This window comes from Strongylocentrotus purpuratus, unplaced genomic scaffold, assembly GCF_000002235.5.
Source record: "Strongylocentrotus purpuratus isolate Spur 01 unplaced genomic scaffold, Spur_5.0 spur5_scaffold_2, whole genome shotgun sequence".
Taxonomy (NCBI): domain Eukaryota; kingdom Metazoa; phylum Echinodermata; class Echinoidea; order Camarodonta; family Strongylocentrotidae; genus Strongylocentrotus; species Strongylocentrotus purpuratus.
The window spans coordinates 25,414,025-25,422,253 of record NW_022145605.1 but is presented as its reverse complement, the minus strand read 5'-3'; positions in this window follow the sequence as shown (position 1 = coordinate 25,422,253).

Sequence of the window (8,229 nt, the reverse complement as noted above, 5' to 3'; positions counted from 1 at the left end):
CACATGCAGATAAACTACAAAAGATTTCATTTACATTTCTGTTTGTCTTTTTCTAAAAATTTGAAGGAATGAATTAATACATACTTGTACAAGTATTTAAATTGTTTCCATTTATCTTTTAAATGATTTGTTTCCATATATATATAAAATGACTATTATCCCCCCAAAAAGAGATGTGATGTATTTTTTCACCAACAATAATTATGCTTACATATCTTGCATCTTAAAATGCGTTTATTACTTATCGACTTTAATATTCTATTTTATACAAATAAGTTTCATTTTCTATGTTATATTGCAAATTTCATTTAATAATAATTTTATGTAAACATATTTTCATGTTTTGATTGAGTTTGGGAAATAACAAATATTTGATCGAATCGCATTGAATAGAACAAGTTTTCTAATAAATACAAATATAAATCCATTCTGAAATGCCAACATCGTCCTTCATCTCTTAGGCTTTTATCAGCTGAATTCCTGCATGTTATAATTGCGGATGCTGGTGGTGGGTATTACTCTATATGATGCAATAAGAAGATACCACATCCATTATGAACTCAGCGAGCAAAACCTCATCAAATAAAGCAGACCATCTTCTAACACTCACTGTCAAAATTAGATTAATGCAGTTGAAGTGATGGGATTATGAAATATCAATCGATTGTGCGCTTCCAGCACTAAATTATACGTTCTACTTCACTACACAATTATCATGGAAAGGGTTGTAGTTGTACTAAATTACGCTTTCCACATGAGGCACTATATAAGTATGATGTTGCAGATGATGGATTGGGTATATGCTTAGTAGATCTGTTTGGTCTCAGACCAAACACAAAGTTGGAATTTGAATTTGAATTACTCTTGAAAACTATGTTTATAAACACATTTTGTTTGGGATTATCAGTCTAGCCAGACAAATTGGTTTCTCATTAAATACAATTTAATATACGATTGATGTACAACTTTTAGATGAGCGTGTATATATCCGTTAAATAGTGCATTTGCGGCTGATTTACGAACAGGTGGCAGATATGCATAGGGTTATACCGTTATTACTATTCACACGTCTCGCATCCCTTGATGAAAACCAAACTTTGGTGAAACTGGAGATGCATTGTAGATGCATATTTTTGTTAAACCATGAGTTAGATTCAGATATAGAAAGTATCAAAATCATTTGTATCAGCATGGCTGATATCAATACTCATCACGATTACTATATATAATTATTTTTACTTTTTTTTTTTACTTTTGGGCGAAATGGGACAATTTGTCCTCGTTACACTTATGTTTGTAAGAAAGGTTAGCTTATCATAATGTGTAGGTATAGTACAATGTACATGTACATGAAAATAATTTCATTACATATTAAAACTCATATATTCAGTCGATTCTTGTTAACAGGCCACGCAACTACTTCAGAAAAACTTGTGTGTGAAAAGGAGAAAATTCACAACTTGCTACAATAGGTTGAAAGTAAGGTTTGATCGTGTGGTAATGTGACGATTTTAACTTTGCTGGGGTGAGAACTTTTAGAGTTCTAGACTCCTTCAACATCATTGAACAGTCATCAATTATTTTGAAACAACTTTCTCCACTTGAAATGTTGAATTTATATGTTTAAAAGTTTTATCTCAATTAAATCTGAACGTGTTCCAGTTCACTCACAAACACACATATTCACGCACCAACAAATCCCTACCCCACATACAGACACAATCATACACACACTCTCTCTCTCTCTCTCTCTCTCTCTCCCTCTCTCTCTCCCTCCCTCCATCTCTTCGGGGGTTTCTACTCCATTATTGCTTCGTCTGTCTTCTTTGAAATAGTCCTCGCCATTATTTAAACGCCTTTCTCGAGAAATTCTCTCTCGTCGCAGCTTGTCTGCCAGTTGTCAACCTACATGTTCGTTGTAATATAGAATGGATATACGGTGAGACGAAAATATCGATGAATAGCAGTGCTAGGGGTCCTTTGTCAAAAGGCACGAGTACCGACCATTAACCCACTCTGACCTTTTCGTCTTTCCTTCCTTTGCCGATAGCATCAGCTTCGAAAAGCTGTCAGATGAACTGCATTTACAGTGTTACATGTGCAAGGCGCTCATAGGCCTACAATCATGTGTATGTAAACATTACTGTCATGGTCTATTATTTAGCTGTTATAGCAGCGGATAATTCATCATGACATCAATGCCGTTTGAAGATTTCAGATGGAAAGTCGCTGCTCTATCGTGAAATTTATTCGTACAAGCGTGAAATCCACCTATGTATGTTCTGCACTTTTGAAAAAATAGTAAGAACTTGAGAAAGATTGTGAATCTATTAAGAACATAATATTTAAACTGTTAATTCCGCTGGCCCTGTAAACTGTACTTCAAGTCAAAGCGTGTGCTGACACAATACCGAGTACACTGGGTAAATCGAAGTTGGGCAAATTTTGTCCGACTATTTTCTCCGAACCATTTACTATATGAAGTTACCTCATGAAAGGTAAAAAAGGTTGGGCAGATGTTACTGGGTAAATCGATGTTGGACAAATGTCGTCCAACAATTGGGTTATTTCCCGAATATACACTGTTGCTCATAACGGTGGAATATTTTTTTTTATCCCAATTTATGGAATTATTTTAAAAATAATTTAAAAATACTAGATCTAGATAATAGTATACAGTCTCAGATTTTATTGAATAATAATTTGCCAATATGTGTTTTGCGTGACTGCTAAAGCATGTATATTATGCTACTATGTTTATCAGCTAGGGGACCTATGCCCTTAAGTCATAAAGGACAGTAATGAGGATTAATGCCTCACAAAAGGGCTCTGATATAGCACATCGACACGGTGTTGATCCTGGGGCCTCACAGTTACGAGGCCATTGCTTTGTCACTGAACCATGACTGTACGCAGCGGGGGCTATGGTAGGGGGCAGTTGCCATAAATTTTAAAAAAAAACAGAAAATGCAATAAATTTTCAATAATTTATTGCATTCTACCCCGGTCCCCAACATAAAAAAATCCTCTGGACGGCCATGCATTATGGCTCAAGGCATGGGCACACAGAAGATTTTTTAATGTTGGGGACCGGGGTAGAATGCAATAAATTATTGAAAATTTATTGCATTTTCTGTTTTTTTTTAAATTTATGGAAACTGCCCCTACCATAGCCCCCGCTGCGTACAGTCATGGTTCAGTGACAAAGCAATGGCCTCGTAACTGTGAGGCCCCAGGATCAACACCGTGTCGATGTGCTATATTAGTGCCCTTTTGTGAGGCATTAATCCTCATTACTGTCATTTATGACTTAAGGGCATAGGTCCCCTAGTTAATAAACATAGTAGCATAATATACATGCTTTAGCAGTCACGCAAAACACATATTGGCAAATTATTATTCAATAAAATCTGAGACTGTATACTATTATCTAGATCTAGTATTTTTAAATTATTTTTAAAATAATTCCATAAATTGGGATAAAAAAAAATATTCCACCGTTATGAGCAACAGTGTATATGCTAAACATTGTGGTGAGAATTGGGTGAATTTCTGATTGAGTAAATTTTAATTGGTTAAAAGTTGGGTATTTTCTTTTTATCCAAAACTGGGTAAATCATGACAGATCTTCCATTTACCCAACAGTTGACTGGACACATAATCGCCCTCATGTTGGGTAAAAATTGGGCATTTGTTTTGCCCAATATTTTTTAGAGTGTATAGCATTTCATCGGTAATATATCTTTCTAAAGTTTTAAAAATAATCATTATTTTCCCAAAAGACATTTATATGGATACAAAATGTTAACATAGTTCACTAATCTAAGGAAACAATAATCCATAAAAAGAACTATAAAGCTTGTTGTCAAGTAAGCACATTGGCCTATTCGTGTAAATATCTATGTACCATGAATAATGTGGTGTTTCATTCGTGAATTATTTAAAGATATTTTAAGAAATAGCAAAAAAGGTATTTGTCTTTATTTTCATGGGCACACTCAAGTCTGACTAGTTTTACCCTAAGAGTGTTAAGCCGTAATTTATCTTCATGAGATTCAGATTACTATCATGGCATGCGCTTATCTGTAGTGTTGGTTTTACATACTAACCTTACCGTTCAAAAGTGGGAATAACTTTTTAACCATAAATGATTGTAAATTTGTCAAACAAAACTCTCATGATATATAAGCCCTTAAATCTTAAAAGTATTATTTAATAGTTCGTTTTTACAACTTAGCAGTTGGGTATTGAGGACCAAGTTTTAAGGGAGTAAGCATTGAAATACTTTCGGTATCATGCGTTGAATCAGGAGAAGGGGCTATACCCCGTTCCCCCCCCCCCCATACAATGAAAAGATATTGTGTTATATTACCATGTAACCATTTCGCATTATATTCTAATAGCTATGCTTTTTGTTATTTATACATTATATATTGCGGATCACAAAGCGTCCGAGCCAGAAATCCTATGAACCTATTTTGTATAGTATGGTACTTGGTAGTGTGATCACACGAGCAAATCAAAATCTGGTCTTGGATAGGCAGTATAGTTTAGTCAATTTTTGGCGGGGAACGACTCCTCTCTGACATTCTTTTACCTTTATGGATTACAAATCGTGTTATGCAAACGAGCGTATAAACCAAACAGGATTTTCCATTTAAGTATTAAAATTTGCACTTAAGAGCACTTCAGAGTCCAAGTTGCCATGATAGTGTGCTGTAGCCAGTGGCGTAATGATCCAAAAATGTTGTAAGGGGGCTGGGCCAGGAGGAATCGTAGTATTTCTTAAGCGCCAGAAACGCAATACATCAGATTCGCGGGTACTAATAATCCATTTAATGGGGGGGGGGGGGGGGGTGGGACTTTAAATGTTGCTGTACAACAAATTTGCATTTATACCTAGGCCATTTGAAGATCTTTTTAGCATATTCTGCTAGGTCTCATGAGCGAGTAAATGTTACGTTTGATAGTTTGGAACTTTGCATTAAGGGATGCTTTTGATCACACAAGCAAATCAAATAAGCGCTTATTATTCACCTCTTCTTTCTGTCTTTCTTTTTACCTTTTACCTTCAGTAAAGCAGATGTTTGGAGTTATAATAACGTGTTATGTAAGCGGTTTTTATTCTCTCTTTCCTACATTCCTGTCTTTTCTTGCTCAGCTTCCTTCCTTTTCTCATCTTGCTCTGCTATCTCCTCTTACTCTTGTCAGAATGTATTCAACTGTTTTTTAATCTAGTTGATGTATTTGTTTTGTGCGCATTCATGCATTCTATTGTTATTCATTGTTATCTCCTGCCAGTGGAGGCCAAATTTCTGTGTTTTTAACGTGGACAATAAAATCTGAATCTGAATCTGAATCTGAATCTTACTTAATATAGGGATAGGTAGCATTAAATCATCACTTCGTACTTTTTCGAATTTCGGGGGTCAGCCCCCCTCCCCCCGATAATATAATTTGTTTGAAGTTGAAGTTGTATAGATCTTCTTTATTTTTTTTTAATTAAAGATATATTGTGCGAGGGACTTGGCTACCAACAAATGAGATTGTAAACCTTTTCATAGTGAAATTTTGCATTATTGAGCACATCAAAACCCAAACAGTGTGCTGTATCCTTAACTCATTTTTTGCTGCAAATATGTAGATGGGAGAATGGAGGAAAATCCACAGTATTTCACATGCCTTCCCTACAGCTTTGAAATACTTTTCATTGTTTACATGTATGATAAGGGTGGCTAGTAGATATTCGGGTATGAGAAGAGGTCCCATTACCTTGTTGAAATTCGTGATTAAACAAATAATTCTAGAATTCGAAAAATATCCCTAACATATTAGATTGAGTTACATAAAGAAATCAGCCGGCCTCCTGTATTATGGAAATGAATTTCGTTCGAGGGTTTCTTTCTAGAGGACATGAACTTCTATTACATTCTTTGAATTTGGTAAGAAGACAGACCCTGAGAAGTAAAACATTATAGGTTCTACAAAACGTACCTCAACGGCTTGACGCTAAATATACTTGAAACCTATGGAATTATTACAAAAGAAGATAGCAGTGGTAAACAAAAATGATGCGCCGTCTTCATTTCGTTTTCTTCCTTCTCTTTTCTTTTTGTTTGTTTTTGTTGTGGTCATGGAACTTTCGGTGTGGCAGCAGCCCCGCTGCCCCCTACCTCACTAGTACACCGCTAGCCTTAACTCATCGTATCATAGATGTTTTTTCTAACAAATTTTGGGCGACTTTGTCTGAAAATCCTTCAGGAATATGTCCCCCATTTTCTCAGAAAATTGACGCCCTGTGCAGCTTACGGTGATATATTTCACATAACTCCTTCAGTATTGAAAGAAATTGTTACGATCGTCTATAATCCTATTAGTGATGGTTGTAGTATAAAAGGAGCTTCTCTCCTACTGTTCGTGAATTATCATATGATAAAACAACTATTTGTTTGCATTAAAAAGTAAAATACATACATCCCTTAAGATGTTTTATAAGACGTATTCATTATGTAATGCTTTTTTTATTTCTATGCTGCCTAAATAGAGGGCATGGACATGGACTTCAATATTCTTTAAACTTTAGATAAATAGACATTCCCAAAGACAAACAATTAACTGACCCTACAGAATGTACTTAATTAAAGGGCCAATCTAACCAAAACGGGCTTTTAAAAAATGGGGAAAAAGAGACATGAAGAATCATTTTTGACGGAGATTCCGAACAAGACAATGATTTCTCTTAGAAATCATCAATAATTCTGGAATCTAGCTTTAAAAAAGCCCAGTTTTGGAGCTGTATTGCGCAATAGCATATGACGTCACTGCAGGAGCGTCTAAGGTGAAAAGGAGGGTGATTTAGGTATTAAAATGTCTTTAAAAAGGCAAACTATGATGTGAAGGGGAAAAAGACATTTATCCGAAAAATAATATGCACTTGATAATCCCAGTACGTTTCTGGCAATTTCATCATTCAGCAAGCGTGAGATCTGTGAAAAATGGATAGTTATTATCATTTTTTGGTCAATTTAGAGATTTTCTGAAAATTCAGAGGCTGGAATATTAATAAGTAGAGGTGTATTCATGTTTTAAAAGGCTAAAGTATTTTAGTTGGGTTAGAGTGGCCCTTTAAGAGCTTGATGGGACCAATCATTTTTCATTTTTCTTCCTTTCTTTTGCTTTCTTCTTTATTTCTCTTCCTTTTCATTTGATTTTGTATTAAAACTGTTTTTGCGTGGTTTTTCTGTGTGTAGTGGGGGGGGGGGAGGGGGGGGGGACTGCAGCAGCAGTTAGCATGACAACGATAGTTAATAATAATAATAATAATAGCTCACATTTATAATGCGCCTAATACTTTGTTTCTAGGCGCGGAACATATTATTACTCCGGTCATCGGATTCAGGCTTACCCGCACACAAGTGTTTTGTATACCCAAAATTTCCACTGCCAGTATTTCAAAGCCCAAATTTTCTTGCTCGGTTGCTACGCTCCATCTAACATAAATATAAGTCTACAAAAGGCACCACAAAACAAGGGGCAGATGTTTACGTCTATCAAGGGGGTAAAATATTACTTGTCAATCCCATAAAGGCAATATAAGGTTTCGCAGCAAAGTGATCAGGTTGTAAATGCTCTAAATGTAAGTTCACCTTTCGAACCAGTCCCATATTTTCTTACACTGTACATGTACATAACATCAGGTGTTGTTAAAACTATAAAAACCCGGGCTCCTAGACGCATTAAAAGCAAAGGGGGAAAATAACCCTCTGTCAAGAAAAGGGGGAATCTTTTCTCCCCATCCCCCGCCAGACAATTATCTATCACTCACAAAATAAGTGGCATTACGACATGACTAAGTTTGCAGTATAACCATAATAGGTAAGATATCTAATGCTCTAAGATACATAGTTATGACATTCAGAAGTACTTTGTTTTTCCCTCGATCGCATCCTCGCATAAATTATGCATACCATGCTGCTTAATAATGTAGAAACCATGTCTTCCAGAGGCGCCAATAGCGAGAGGCATATGTATTCCTGGCTTAATCGTTTTTGCCCCTTGACAAGACTCAATTTTACAGAAGACATGAAAATGCCTTTGAATGTACATGTATTTTAGGATTTTCGTCCAATTTATGCAGATCGAACAATTTATGTCAATATACACATATAGTGTAACAGCGCATGTCGATATCCTATATCTTGAAGAAAACATAGCATGACATTTGAGTCC